The 17,085-nt window shown below is 37.2% G+C and overlaps 1 pseudogene; it reads left to right on the forward strand.

The window, feature by feature from the left end:
- The first annotated feature begins 12,195 nt into the window (after positions 1-12,195).
- Positions 12,196-13,500, forward strand: LOC124972372 (protein disulfide-isomerase A6-like; annotated as a pseudogene).
- Positions 13,501-17,085: the final 3,585 nt, after the last annotated feature.

A 17,085-nucleotide genomic window follows, 5' to 3' on the forward strand; every position in this document is an offset into this window, starting at 1 on the left:
GTTGCTCCAGAACCCAGGACTCAAGAAGGGGAGGCATTGAGAGACTCGGACTAAAATAGAGCCACGGGGTAAGTCTCCCCCACTGGGTGAAGCTCGGCTTGGGCGGCAGGCACGGATAGGGGCGGCTAGAGTCTTCCCCAGGTAGCCTTGCACGCTCCGGCGGTGGGCTCCTCCCACAAGGCCAGCTGCGTGGTGCAGGCTCCCCAGTGAGAGCCTTGCTGCACAGAGCCAGCTCCAAACCCTGGAACCAGTGAGAGTCTTGCTGCACAGAGCCAGCTCCAAGCCCTGGAACCAGTAGGGGGCTAGGTGCAGCTTTCTTTGGAAGCACTGCATTATCAAGTTCCTCCAAGACTTCAGGCTACTGAAGGTTGGGAGGTGATATACTGGAAATCTACAGAAACACTATAAGCCAATAGAGGACATCTGCAATATCTCAGGGTCCCACTGACATCTGACCAATATGAGAAAACAAGGGAAGAAAATGTCCCAAACAAACCTAGATACTATATCAATAAAACCCAATGACAGCACAGCAGAAGAAATGTCAGAAAGGGAGTTCAGAATGTACATAATTAAAACAATCAGGGAAGCAAATGAGGAGATGAAAGAGCAAATGCAGGCATGGAAGGAGGAGATGAAAGAGCAAATGCAGGCATTAAATGATCGCACCAATCAACAGTTAAAAGACCAAATACGGGAAACAAGAGATCATTTCAATAAAGAGTTAGAGATACTGAAAAAAAAAACAAACTGAAATCCTTGAAATGAAGGAAACAATAAACCAAGTTAAAAACTCCATAGAAAGCATAACCAATAGGATAGAACACCTGGAAGACAGAACCTCAGACATTGAAGACAAAATATTTAATCTTGAAAACAAAGTTGAAAAAACAGAGATGGTAAGAAATCATCAACAGAATCTACAAGAATTATGGGATATCATGAAAAGGCCAAATTTAAGAATTATTGGGATTGAGGAAGGCTTAGAGAAACAAACCAAAGGAATGAGCAATCTATTCAATGAAATAATATCAGAAAATTTCCCAAATCTGAAGAATGAAATGGAAAACCAAGTACAAGAGGCTTATAGGACTCTAAATATGCAAAATTACAACAGACCCACACCAAGGCACATTATTATGAAAATACCTAACATACAAAATAAAGACAGAATTTTAAAGGCCGCGAGAGAAAAGAATCAAATTACATTCAGAGGGAAACCAATAAGAATATCAGCAGATTTTTCAATCCAGACCCTAAAAGCTAGAAGGGTCTGGAACAACATTTACCAAGTCCTGAAAGAAAATGGATGCCAACCAAGAATCTTATACCCAGCAAAACTTACTTTCAGATTTGACGACGAAATAAGATCCTTCCATGATAAACAAAAGCTAAAGGAATTTACAAAAAGAAAACCAGCATTACAGAACATTCTCAGCAAAATATTCCATGAGGAAGAGATGAAAAACAACGATGCAAATCAGTAACGGGAAGAACTAGCCTAAAGGAATAGCCAAATAAAGGAGAAACCAAATCATGTCAAAAAACAAAACTGAGTCAAATGACTGGGAATACAAATCATATCACAATAGTAACCCTAAATGTTAATGGCCTGAACTCATCAATCAAAAGACATAGACTGGCAGATTGGATTAAAAAGAAAAATCCAACAATATGCTGCCTGCAAGAGACCCATCTCATAGGAAGAGATACCGATAGACTAAAGGTGAAAGGATGGGAAAAAACATACCATGCACACGGAGACAGCAAAAAAGCTGGAGTATCTATCCTCATTTCAGATAATGTGGACTTCAAGCCAAAACTAGTCAGAAGGGATAAAGAAGGACATTACATGCTGCTTAAGGGAAACATAAATCAGCAAGACATAACAATCATAAATATCGATGCCCCGAACATTGGCTCATCCACATACATCAAACAAATCCTTCTCAATTCCAGAAATCAAATAGACCACAGCACAATAATACTAGGCAATTTTAACACACCTCTCTCACCACTGGATAGATCTTCCAAACAAAAATTGAATAAAGAAACCATAGATCTCAATAACACAATCAACAATTTAGACTTAACCAACATATATAGAATATACCATCCAACAAAGAACAAATACACTTTCTTCTCAGCAGCACATGGATCCTTCTCTAAAATAGACCATATTTTATGCCACAAAGCTACTGTTAGCAAATACAAGAAGACAGAGATAATACCTTGTACTCTATCAAATCATAATGGATTGAAATTAGAAATAAATGACAGAATAAAAAACAGAAACTTTTCCAATACCTGGAGATTAAATAATACACTATTATATGATGAATGGATAACAGAAGACATCAGGAGGGAAATAAAAAATTCTTAGAAGTAAACGAGAACAAAGACACATCATATCAAAATCTCTGGGACACTATGAAAGCAGTACTTAGAGGAAGATTTATTTCATGGGGCACATTCAACAAAAGAAGTAGAAATCAACAAATAAACGACTTAACACTACAGCTCAAAGACCTAGAAAAAGAAGAGCAGACCAATACCAAAAGTAGTAGAAGACAGGAAATAGTTAAAATCAGAGCTGAAATCAACGAAATTGAAACAAAAGAAACAATCGGAAAAATTAACAAAATAAATAGTTGGTTCTTTGAAAAAATAAACAAAATTGATAAACCCTTAGCCACACTAACAAAGAGAAAGAGGGAGAAAACTCAAATTACTAAAATTCGGAATGAACAAGGAAATATCACAACAGACACGAGCGAAATACAAAACATAATTAGAAGCTATTTTGAAAATCTATACTCCAACAAAACAGAAAACCTCGAAGACATCAACAAGTTTCTAGAGACATATGATATGAATTACCTAAACTGAACAAGGAGGACATACACAACTTAAATAAATCAATTTCAAGCAATGAAATAGAAGAGGTCATCAAAAGCCTACCAACAAAGAAAAGTCCGGGACCAGATGGGTTCTCAGCCGAGTTCTACAAAACCTTTAAAGAAGAGCTCATTCCAATACTCCTCAAAGTATTCCATGAAATAGAAGAGGAGGGAACCCTCCCAAACTCTTTCTATGAAGCCAATATCACCCTGATACCTAAACCAGACAGAGACACATCGAGGAAAGAAAATTTCAGACCAATATCCTTAATGAACATCCACACAAAAATTCTCAACAAAATTTTAGCAAATCGCATACAACAATATATTAAAAAGATAGTGCACCATGATCAGTGGGTTTTATCCCAGGGATGCAAGGTTGGTTCAACATTTGGAAATCAATAAATATCATTCACCATATCAACAGACTTAAAGAATCACATGATTATTTCAATAGATGCAGAAAAAGCATTCGATAAAATACAACACCCCTTCATGCTCAAAACACTAGAAAAAATTGGGGTAGTGGGAACATTCCTTAACATTGTAAAGGCCATCTACGCTAAGCCCATGGCCAATATCATTCTAAATGGTGAAAAACTGAAAGCATTCCCCCTAAAAACTGGAACAACGCAGGGATGCCCTCTTTCACCACTTCTATTCAACATCGTCCTTGAGACTCTAGCCAGAACAATTAGACAAACCAAAGAAATTAAAGGGATACGAATAGGAAAAGAAGGACTCAAACTATCCCTGTTCGCTGATGACATGATTATATATTTAGATTAACCTGGAAATTCCACCAGAAAACTTTTAGAACTCATAAGTGAATTCAGTAAAGTAGCAGGTTACAAGATCAATGCTCATAAATCCAATGCATTTTTATACATAAGTGATGAATCTTCAGAAAGAGAAATTAGGAAAACTACCCCATTCACAATAGCCTCAAAAAAAATAAAATACTTGGGAATCAATCTCACAAAAGAGGTGAAAGACCTCTACAATGAGAACTACAGAACACTAAAGAAAGAAATTCAAGAAAACCTTAGAAGATGGAAAGATCTCCCATGTTCTTGGATAGGCAGAATTAATATTGTCAAAATAGCCATACTACCTAAAGTGCTATACAGATTCAATGCAATTCCAATTAAAATCCCAATGATGTACCTTGCAGAAATAGAGCAAGCAATTATGAAATTCATCTGGAAGAATAAGAAACCCAGAATAGCTAAAGCAATCCTCAGTAGAAAGAGCGAAGCAGGGGGTATCTCAATACCAGATCTTCAACTCTACTACAAAGCAATAGTAACAAAAACGGCATGGTATTGGTACCAAAATAGAAGGTAGATCAATGGTACAGAATAGAGTACATGGACACAAAACCAAATAAATACAATTTTCTCATACTAGACAAAGGTTCCAAAAATATGCAATGGAGAAAAGATAGCCTCTTCAACAAATGGTGCTGGGAAAACTGGAAAACTATATGCAATAGAATGAAACTAAACCCCTATCTCTCACCCTACACAAAACTCAACTCAAAATGGATCAAGGACCTCGGAATCAGACCAGAGACCCTGCATGTTATAGAAGAAAAAGTAGGTCCAAATCTTCAACTTGTTGGCTCAGGATCAGATTTCCTTAACAGGACTCCCATAGCACAAGAAATAAAAGCAAGAATAAACAACTGGGATAGATTCAAACTAAAAAGCTTTCTCTCAGCAAAGGAAACTATCAGCAATGTGAAGAGAGAGCCTACAGAGTGGGAGAATATCTTTGCCAACCATACCTCAGATAGAGCGCTAATTTCCAGAATCTATAAAGAACTCAAAAAACTCTACACGAAGAATACAAATAATCCAATCAACAAATGGGCTAAGGAAATGAACAGACACTTCACAGAAGAAGATGTACAAGTAATCACCAGATATATGAAAAAATGTTCAACATCCCTAGTAATAAGGGAAATGCAAATCAAAACTACCCTAAGATTTCATCTCACCCCAATTAGAATGGCGATTATCAAGAATACAAGCAACAATAGGTGTTGGCGAGGATGTGGTGAAAAAGGAACACTCATACATTGCTAGTGGGGTTGCAAATTAGTGCAACCACTCTGGAAAGCAGTGTGGAGATTCCTCAGAAAGCTTGGAATGGAAACACCATTTGACCCAGCTATCCCACTCCTTGGCCTATACCCAAAGGACTTAAAATCAGCATACTACAGAGATACAGCCACATCAATGTTCATTGCTGCTCAATTCACCATAGCCAGATTGTGGAACCAACCTAGATGCCCTTCAGTTGATGAATGGATAAAGAAACTGTGGCATATTTATACAATGGAATATTACTCCGCAATGAAGAATGATAAAATTATGGCATTTGTAGGCAAATGGTCGAAATTGGAGAATATCATGCTAAGTGAGATAAGCCAATCTCAAAAAACTAAAGGACAAATGATCTCGCTGATAAGCGGATGAGGACATATAATGGGGGTGGGAGGGGCTAGCATTAGGTTTAGGGTTAGGTTTAGAGTTAGGCTAAGGAGAGCAGTAAGAATGAAGGAAAGAAGGACTGTGTAGAGGGAAAAGAGGGGTGGGAGGGGTGGGAGGGGTGGGGGGGAGGGGAAAAATATAATAAACATCATTACCCTATGTAAACGTAAAAAAAATAAATTAAAAAAAAAAATATGAATTCTGAAATTAAAAAAAAAAAATAATAATATAATTACAAAAAAAAAAAAAAAAAAAAAACAAATGGTGCTGGGAAAACTGGAAAACCATATGCAACAGAATGAAATTAAACCCCTATCTTTCACCCTACACAAAACTCAACTCAAAATGGATCAAGGAACTCAGAATCAGACCAGAGACACTGCATCTTATAGAAGAAAATGTAGGTCCAAACCTTCAACTTGTTGGCTTAGGATCAGACTTCCTTAACAGGACTCCCATAGCACAAGAAATAAAAGCAAGAATCAACAACTGGGATACATTCAAACTAAAAAGCTTTCTCTCAGCAAAGGAAACTCTCAGTAATATGAAGAGAGAGCCTACAGAGTGGGAGAATATCTTTGCCACTCATACTTCAGATAGAGCGCTAATTTCCAGAATCTATAAAGAACTCAAAAACTCTACACGAAGAATACAAATAATCCAATCAACAAATGGGCTAAGGAAATGAACAGACACTTCACAGAAGAAGATGTACAAGCAATCAACAGATATATGAAAAAATGTTCAACATCTCTAGTAATAAGAGAAATGCAAATCAAAACTACCCTAAGATTTCATCTCACCCCAATTAGAATGACGATTATCAAGAACACAAGCAACAATAGGTGTTGGCGAGGATGTGGGGAAAAAGGTACACTCATACATTGCTGGTGGGGTTGCAAATTAGTGCAGCCACTCTGGAAAGCAGTATGGAGATTCCTCAGAAAGCTTGGAATGGAAACACCATTTGACCCAGCTATCCCACTCCTTGGCCTATACCCAAAGGACTTAAAATCAGCATACTACAGAGATACAGCCACATCAATGTTCATAGCTGCTCAATTCACCATAACCAGATTGTGGAACCAACCTAGATGCCCTTCAGTTGATGAATGGCTAAAGAAACTGTGGCATATATGTATACAATGGAATATTACTCCGCAATGAAGAATGATAAAATTATGGCATTTGCAGGCAAATGGATGAAATTGGAGAATATCATGCTAAGTGAGATGAGCCAATCTCAAAAACCTGAAGGATGAATGATCTCGCTGATAAGCGGATGAGGACATATAATGGGGCGTGGGAGGGGTTAGCATTAGGGTTAGGGTTAGGGTTAGGGTTAGGGTTAGGTTTAGGGTTAGGGATAAGGAGGGTGGTAAGAATGGAGGAAAGAAGGACTCTATAGAGGGAAAAGAGGCGTGGGAGGGGTGGGGGCAAGGGAAAAAATAACAGAATGAATCAAACAACATTGCCCTATGTAAATTTATGATTACACAAATGGTATGCCTTGACTCCATGTACAAATAGAGAAACAACATGTATCCCATTTGTATACAATAATAATACAATTTAAAAAAAAGTATACCAGCAATTACAAATGATTTTTGAATGGCTGTGGCTTTAGAAAACCCACCAGCTGTAATAATTACAATCTAAGCTTTCATGGAGCTATTTTCCTTGCAACTACAGAAAGGATGGCATCATGGGAATTCCTGCCATTTACATACATTCACCATCATTTTCACCTATTTCCAGGTGCTGCACCTCTGCAATCTAAAGTCATGTTAATGAGAAAGAAAACTGAGTAAGAATCCACATTTGTTCTCATTTTCCCTCAATAAATTTTTATCTAGCATAGACTCTTAATTTCCTTTACTTAGGCTTGTCAATGTGGAGGTAACATTTAAATTAAATAGATTGAAATGAAAATAGAATTTTCAAGTAGGCCCAACCTTGAACATGCTGAAATCTGTTGAATGTAAAGCCTGATATAGGAATTTAATATATTAGCATGCGTTACTGTCTTTCCCAAGACTAATGCCCTCAGTGTTTCTCTGAAGTTTCTGTGCGTTGACATGACCCGGGAATCAAGTAATATTGAAGATTCTGATTCAGTAGTTCTTGGATGCATTTCTAACATCCCATGCCAATTGTTCTAAGATCAGACTACATTAGCAAAGGCACTGGACTTCCTTTAGTAATAGTGAAATGTTTATATTTTGTCTTCCTTTTCAAACAAAACTAAATCATCCTTTAAATTATAAAAGTAATACTTAGTCATACATTCCATTAAAGGGAACTTGGAAAACCATAAAGGCAGAAAGACTAAATAAACAATCATCCCACCCAAACAAAACTATTATCATCATCTACCCTTATTTCCTTCTAATTTTTTCTCAATGCACATGCATCAAGTTTTACAACATGGAATATCTTACCATTCATTCCCTTTTCATTTAACAGCCATATTTAGCCCACTTCACACTGCTGCACATTCAGTTTTCTATCAAATTTCCAAATAATATATTTCCTCACAGGTACATCCATCACTCAGAATAATAAGTACAATGCTAGCTATCAGCCACATAATTCAACAAAGCAAACTTGCAGCTCTCCATCTATGCACCAATGTGGAAGAGCAAGAATTCTACAAAACTTTGAAAGTAGTACAGTATATGTATCATTATGATGTCATAGCTGCCTACACAGAGGGAACATAGATAAAGACCTTTTCTCCTCAGAAACATATTTCATTTCTTTAAAGCATTGCATTTCTTTCTAAACCTGATCTCCAGAGACATCTCTTGGGCCCTTTTATAGACAATTCGCTTACATCCAGTGGGGTCAGCTTACTTAGAGAAACATAAGTTTTGTGCTGTTTTTACTTTTTTCTCTCTGCAAAGCTTGCTTGCCCTCCTTGACCTTTTCTTGGCAGGCTGTAGACCACAGCTGTTTCAACTGATGGGGCAAGAGTCTGATACTCTGTTCTGCCCAGGTGTTCCTTTTCATTAACACTGCATCAATTCAGGCTGTCAGACAGGCTGTTATGCCTGTGACAACTAAACAGTTGGTAGACAACAGGTACAGGTGGGCTACCAGTCACTTGCATATGATTTGAAAGAGCTACACTTGTCACTCATCCATAATGGTAAAACAGTAGAACAGAAATGGGTTATGTGCTATATTCTATGCAATTGAATATTGGAGCATTGATTAGATACATGAGGATGTTTGTTTTAAACTGAAATTTAAATAAAATTAAAGAAATGTAAACATGACAACCAGTATATTTTCCTATAAAAGCATGAATAAGATGCAAGATATTTTAAAGAATTTTTAGCTGAACTAAGAATATTTGGAAAACAAAGTGACCCTTTCATGTCAGCAACAGAACAAACCCATTTTGTAAGCTAATAATCTTATATTAGCCTTTTCTAGGTACATTGTTTATACCTTAAAACTGTCATTCTCCAACATTAGTGTGCATAACAATATCAAAGAAGACTTGCTAATACACAGATTGCCAGGCTCCATCCCTAGAGTTTCTGATTCAGTAGGTCTGAAGTAACACCTGAGAATGTGCATTTTTAAGTTTCAGGGCATGTTAGTCGGCTTTACATAGCTGGGATAAAATGCCTGAAATAAATAAGAGAAGGAAAAATTCATTTTGGCACATAGTCTCAGAGGATTCAGTCCATGGTCAGTTGTCCTATGGTTTTTGCACCGTTGTCAAGACAGAACATCAGGATGAGAGTATTTGGTGGAGCAATACTGCTCATTTCATGTCAGCTAGTAAACAAAGAGAACAGGAGGAGGGGGCCAGGGTCCTGATAGCCCCTTCCAGGGCACACCCCCAATGACCCAACTTCTTCCAACTAGGCCCCGCCTCCTAAAGGGTCAACCACCAACGAGTAGCACCACTGGCTGGCAATCAAGCCTTTCACATATGGGCCAAACCATAACATCAGGTGATACTAATGCTGATACTGTGACATTCACACTGAGAATAATGCTTAAGAGTGATGCAATAATTCCTGTGGCTTAGAAAGTCTTTTTCAAACCTCAGGTGGCTTAAGAATCACTTGGGGGGAGGGTTTAATAAAATGTAGATTCTAGGGCCTCAACTTCTATCAATTCAATAAATGATTCTGCTGCAGATGGACCTAGCGAACAAACTTCTGATGAATACTATGTTTAAAAGAACTGGTTCTCACACCTGGAAGATCATTAGAATTACATAAACCAGAGTTGCCCAAATTTTAAAGTGCATACTAATCACCTGGGGATATTGTTAAAATGCAGACTCTGATTCAGTGGATTAGGAGTAAGACCTAAAGTATTCATTTCCAACTAGCTCCAGGTAATGCTGAAAGGCTATAAAAATATAGTTTGGCAAGTCCCATTCCAGAGATTCTTACTCAATAGAATGAAAATATATTTTCAGTTTAAAAGAATGCAACTTTAATGCACTCAATATATTTAAATTCTTTTGATCACCAAATTTTTTTGAGATTGATTTTTGTAGAATGGATATAGTTATCAGTAATCAACTCAAAATGGATCAAAGATCTTAACATAAGACCTGAAGCTTTGAAACTACTACAACACTTCAAGAAAAAAGGATAGGCAGTGATTTCCTGAACAGGATTCCAACAGTGCAGGAAATAATACAAAGAATTGACAAATGGGATTACATCAAATTAAAAGTCCTCTGTACAGCAAAGGAAATAATCAATGGAATGAAGAGACAACCTACAGAATATGAGAAAATCTTTACCTGTCATCTGACAGAGAATTAATATCCAGAATACATAAAGAACTCAAAAATGTAACAAAAAACCTAATAATCCATTAATAAATGGGCAAAAGAAGTGAGCAAATACTTTACAAAAAAAGGGGCACAAATGGTTGATAAATATATGAAAAAATACTCAACATCTTTGCTATCAGAGACATGAAAACCAAACTACATTGAGATTCCATCTAACCCCAGCAAGACTGATTATTACCAAGAAAACAAAAAAAGAAGAAATGGTGGCAAGAATGGAGGAAAAAAGGAAACTTACATACTGTTGGTGGGAATGTAAGTTAGCCAGCTACTATGGAAAACAGTATGGAGTTTGCTCGGTAAATTAAAAGTAGATCTACCACATAATCTAGCTATATCACTCCTGGGTATATAATAGGATTCAAAGTCAGTATACAGATCCTTAGCACCACATGAAAAATAAATAAATAAAATAAAGGTATTGTGTCAAAAAACACATTTTAAAAAAAAGTCAGCATACAATAGAGATACCTGCATTCCCATGTTTACGGAAGCACCATTCACAATAGCTGAGTTATCGAATCAGCCTAGGTGCCTATATAATGTGGCATATATACAAAATGGCATATTACTCAGGCATAAAGAAAAATGATATTGTCTGGCATGGTAGCCCATGCCTGTAATCCCAGTGGCTCTGGAGGCTGATACAGGAGGATCGAGAGTTCAAAGCCAGCCTCAGCAACAGCAAGATACTAAGCAACTCAGCAAGACCTTGTCTCTAAATAAAATACAAAATAGGGCTGGGGATATGGTTCAGTGGTTGAGTGCCCCTGAGTTCAAGCGGTACCCCTGGTCCCCCCCAAAAAAGAAGAATGATATTATGGCATTTGTCTGAAAATAGATAGAACTAGATATCATCATGTTAAGCAAAATAAGCCAGATTCAGAAAGATAAGAATCTGTGGGAGGGCAGAAATAGGACAGGGAATATTAGGGAGGAAGGGGACCAAGGAGAGTGGACAAAAGAAGGGAACAGGGAGGGTTGATAAGATCAAAGTAAATTACATGCATGTATGAAATTATCACAATGAATCCCATTATTTTGTACAATTGATATGACTAATTGTATTTAATAAGGCAAGTATCACATTAGAGCTGTAGTTCTGTAGTTCTGTAGTTAAACACCAGGGAAAGAAATCAGAAAAAGTGTAAGAGACTCTTGAATGAAGAGTCTTGAAGTCATGCTGGTTGGTGAAGTCTCCCTGCATGAAGCCAGTAGGCAATGACTGAGAGAGGTGGTTGTTTTTCACATGCCCAAATCCCACCATAAAATAAGAAAGCATACAGAGAAACATGACCCAATCAAAGGAGTGAAATAAAACTCCTGAAACAGACCCTAAAGAAAAGCAGATATATGAGCTACCTGAGAAAGAATTTTAAAAACTGTCAATGTGTTCAATGAGGTAAAAGAGAACAGAGACAACTAAATGAAATCAGGAGTATTATGATCAAAATGAGAACATCAACAAAAAGAAACTATAAAAAAGAACCGAACAGAAACTTTGGAATTGAAATACATAGTGAGCTGAGAAATTAATTACAAGAGTTCCACAGGAGAATTAACCAACAACAAAAAGCAAATATAATGAAGAAAAATGAGGAGAGCTTAAGGGATATATGGACGCTATCAAACAACAATATGTATATTATGATGGCAACAGAAACAGAAAAAAGAAAAAGGAACCTAGAACTTATTACAAGGAATAATGGCACCCAAATTCCCATATCTGAGGAAAGAAATGGACATACAGATTGAACAAGCTCAGAAAACTCCAACTAGGATAAAACCAAAAAGAACCACAGCAAAACACACTGTGATCAAAACTGTCTAAAGTCAAAGACAGAAAGAAAAGGCCCCTATGGGACATCCCACCACAGACAGAACGGCCAAGGGCGGGACCTGAGCGTGTGGGTGCAGAGGAAGAATTGAGGCAGTGGCGCGACTGAGAGACTGACTGCAACTTGGCATGGCTCGCCTGGGGCTCCATCTGGTGAGCTATACCTTCTTTCTAGCAGTGAATGGTCTGTATTCCTCTATCGACGATATCATTGAATTATCTCCATCTAATTTCGACAGAGAAGTTATTCCGAGTAAGTTTGTAGCTTGCAGAATTCTGTGCTCCACGGTGTGGTCATTGCCAAAGGTTAACACCATAATGGAAGAAAGCAGCAACTGCATTAAAAGATGTCGTAAAAGTTGCTGCAGTTGCTGCAGATAAACATCAGTCCCTAGGAGGTCAGCGTGGTGTTCAGGGATTTCCTACCATCAAGATTTTTGGATCCAACAAAAACAGATCAGAGGATTATCAGGGTGGCAGAACTGGTGAAGCCATTGTGGATGCTGCCCACAGTCCTCTGCCCCAGCTAATGAAGGATCATCTGGGGGAAAAGAGTGGTGGATATGGTTCTGGAAAACAAGACAGAAGTGATAGTAAGAAGGATGTGATTGAGGTGACAGAGGACAGCTAAGAATGTCTTTGACAGTGAAAATGTGTGGATGGTTGTTTTTTGCCCCTTGGTGTGGACACTGCAAGAACCTAGAGCCTGAGTGGGCTGCTGCAGCTACAGAAGCAAAGGAGCAAACCAAAGGAAAAGCGAAGCTGGTGCTGTGGATGCCACTATGAATCAGGTTCTGTGAATCATGTTCTAGCCAGCCCAGATGGAATTAGGGGATTTCTACAATCAAGATATTTCAGAAGGATGAGTCTCCTGTGGATTATGATGGACAAGATCTGACATAGTGTCTCGGGCCCTCAATTTGTTTTCTGATAATGCCCCACCTCCTGAACTGCTTGAAATAATCAATGAGGACTTTGCCAGGAGGACGTGTAGGAGCACCAGCTCTGCATTGTGGTTGTGCTTCCCCACATCCTGGACACAGGAGCTACAGGCAGAAATTCTTACTTGGAAGTTCCTCTCAAGTTGACTGACCAAGAAGAAAATGTGGGGATGGCTGCGGACAGAAGCTGGGCCCAATATGAACTTGAGAATGTGCTGGGTATTGGAGGGCTTGGAAAACCTGCCATGGCAGCCAAATTTCACGCAAGATGAAATTTGCTCTTCTCAAAAGGTCTTTCAGTGAGCAAAGCATTAATGAGTTTCTCAGGGAGCTGTCTTTCAGCCATGGTTCCACAGCACCAGTGGGAGGTGATACCTTTCCTGCTATCACTGCAAGAGAGTCCAGGGACGGCAGAGATGGTGAGCTTCCTGTAGAGGATGACATTGACCTCAGCAATGTGGAGCTTGGTGACTTGGAGAAAGATGAATTGTGAGAGTCACAGCCCAAGCTTCAGATCATTTTCTTTTCCTGGGAGTGAACGGATTGTTCCAGCAGTGAAGGAACATTCTTTACAATCAGACTAGTCTACCAGTGGCCTTTATAACCAAGAAGTAACTTGATTGGTTATTTGAAAACACTGCAACAGTGAGCTTTTGCATCTCAAGAAAACATTGAAAAATTCTATGAATTGTTGTAGCCAGTAAATTGGATTGTATTCTCTCACATAATATTATGAAGAAAACTGGGCTGTTTTCCCTCCCTCTGACTGCTTCTTGAATGTTCTTGGAGGCTGTTTCTTAAATGTAGTTTTTTAAACATGATTCCTTCATTCGAATATCAATGTTTTCTTCCATTAAAGAATAAAATGATATTTTGGACAAAAAAAAAAGACAAAAGGAAAATTGTGGAAGAAGCAAAAGAAAATGATTCGTCACATACAAGGGAGCCACATAAAATGATCAGTGCGTTTCTTATAAGAAACATTACAAACCAGAATTGAATGGTATATTATATTCAAAGTCCTTGAAAAACAAACAAACAAAACCCCTGCCAATCAATAATATTATGCTTGGCAAAACCATCCCTCAGAAATGAAAAATAAAAAATAAAAATGCAAAACTTTGTCAAACAAAAGCCAAGACAGTTCATCACCAGCAGACCTGCTTTACCAAAAAACTGTTAAAGAAAGTTCTTCAACTTGAAATGGCAGAAAAGTATTACAAAACCATATGAAACTCAGCTACTTGGGTGGCTAAGGCAGGCATCACAAGTTTAAGGCCAGCAAGGGCAACTTAGCCATAACCTGTGTCCATAAAATTTTGAAAAGGGCTGGAGATTGTAGCTCAGTAGTAGAGCACTTGCGTAGCATGTGCAAGGCCTTAGGTTCAATCACTGGTACTACAAAACAAAACAAAACAAAACAAAAAGCATATGAATGTATAAAACTTACTACTAAATGTGAATAAGTAGAGAAGTACAGAATAAAATAAATTTTAATGTTGGTAGATAAATCACTTTGAATTCCAGCATAGAGGTTAAAGACAAAAGCACTGAAAATAATTATAAATATAAAAATATGTTAATCAATACAAATTAAAAGATAAAAATATGTAAACTGTGACATCAATAACATAAAAAACAAAGGGGGAGAAGTAAAATTATACATTTTCATATGTAATTTACACTTTTATCAGTTTCAAATAGATAATGATAAGAATGAAATATTGTATGTAAGTGCCATGGTAACAAAAGAGAAAATACCTACAAAAGACACAAGAGAAAAAGAGAAATGAACCAAACCATATCAATACCAAAGTCAAAACACACAGGAAGACAGCAAGAGAGTAAAAGAGGGACAAGAACTACATGACGGTCAGAAAACAACAAATTTGCAATAGTAAGTCCTTCTCTGTCAATAATTACTTTAAATATATATGGATTAAACTCCCTAATCAAAAAATATAGAATGAATGATGGAAAGGATTGTAAAAAAGAAAAATGAGCCAACTATCTGATGCCTCTAAGAGACTTAAATGAACACCATCGACTTAAAACAAAGGATGAAAAAAGATAAATGAGGACATCAAGACTATACAATAGAGAAATAATAGTCTCTTCAACAAACAATGTTTAGAAAACTGGCAAACTGACTATTTGAAATATCTTAGTTAAGTGGGATTTTACAGTGTTAACCTTTTCTATGACTTGCTATTTCACCTAGCATAATGTCCTCCCAGGTTCACTCAAAAAATAGGTAAAAGTTCAAAATGAATTAAAGATTTTAAAAAAATTGAAATTATAAAATTTTTAGACAAAACAAAGAAAATTTTCTGGCAATGACTTCTTTGTTATGACACCAAAGAACTGTTAACAGAAGCAAAAATGGACAAGTGTGATTATACCACACTTAAAAGTTTCCTTAGTAAAGAGTGAAAAGACAACCTACAGAATGGGAGAAAATGGGGTGGAGTCAGTGGTAGAGTGATTACCTAGCATATGCAAAGTCCTGGGTTCTACTGAAGCAAGACAAGGTCAGGCAGTTAGTGTAGATAGATGAATCTTCTCTGGTTGAGAAGATGAAAGCTGGTTCAAAGGGGAATGGAATGTTAATATCTTTAGGACACATCCCCCTCCTCTAACTGATAACGAAAAAGTCACCTGCTCTGTGCACCAATATATGGATGAACCTGGAGGACATTATGCTAGGTGAAATAGCAAGTCATAGAAAAGGTTAACCCTGTAAAATCTCACTTAACTAAGATATTTCAAATAGTCAACCTCATAATGTAACAGTGGTCAAAGTGCTTTGAATTAGCGCTTGCTGCTCTGCAACTGTGACTTATTTTTAAAATGAACATGTTGCTTTCTCATCCTCTCTCCCTCCTCCTCTCTAATCTCTCCCCCTCACTAATCTCAGGGGAAAGAGGATTACTTTTCTTCTAGGCAGAGTTACTTGTCCTTGAGTTCACACCCTCCACTGGAATGAAGTAATTCAGACTTTGAAGATGGCACCAGAAGATCTCAGAAATTAACAAGTGAATTACAACTCTGGACAGAGAATACATGGAATGTAGCCTTTGAATCACCTCTTTAGAAGTCCCCTGTTCTTGTTGATGGGCAGAACTATAGCCTCTGGAACAAGAGAAAATATGAGCCCTCTAATTTTGATTCCATATGAGTTTCAGGGAGAATTTCTCTGTTTCAAATGGACAAACAAAAGTGCGAGTGGGATTTTGATAGGGATTGTGCTGAATCTGTAGATTACTTTGAATTTTATGCACATCTTAATGATAGTAAGTCCTTCAATCATGGGTTTGTTCCTGTGTTTCCATTACATTTGTTTGTGAGGTTTTTTGTTGTTGTTCTTTTTTAAAAATGGTTTTGATTACTTGAGGTCCCTTGAGGTCTGCTTAATTCTAATTTTCTTAAGAGAAACTCCTATTCTAAACAAATGGTTACATTGGTACCCTTTTGCATTGATGGCAAGATTAAAAAATGGTGCAACTGCTATGGGAGATAATGTGGCAGTTCCTCAGAAAATTATAAATAGACCCAACAATACTATTTCTATGTATATATCCAAAAGAAGTGAAAAAAGGGTCTTAAAGAGATATTTGCATAACCAGCATTATTCAGAGTAGCCAAGAGGTGGAAACACCCCTATGTTCATGGAGGGATGAGTAGATAAACAAAACGTGATATATATGTATAATGGAATATTATTCATTCTTAAAAAGGAAGGAAATTCTGTCACATTATACAACTTGGATGAACCTTGAAGTTATAATCCTAAGTGAAATAAGCCAGTCACAAAAAGACAAATACTATACTATTCCACTTACAGGAAGAATAGCCAAATTCATAGAAAGTAGAATGGTGGTTACTATGAGCTGGGGAAGGAGGAAAGGGTGTTTTTGCTTAATAAGTATAAAGTTTCAGATTTGCAAGATGAAATAGTTATGATCTGTTTGACACTAAAGTGAATATATTTAACACTATTGAAATGTATACCTAAATATGGTTAATATGATAAGTTTTATTTTTTGTTTTTTTACCATAATAAAAATATGTGTGAACT

This window comes from Sciurus carolinensis, chromosome X, assembly GCF_902686445.1.
Source record: "Sciurus carolinensis chromosome X, mSciCar1.2, whole genome shotgun sequence".
NCBI lineage: Eukaryota > Metazoa > Chordata > Mammalia > Rodentia > Sciuridae > Sciurus > Sciurus carolinensis.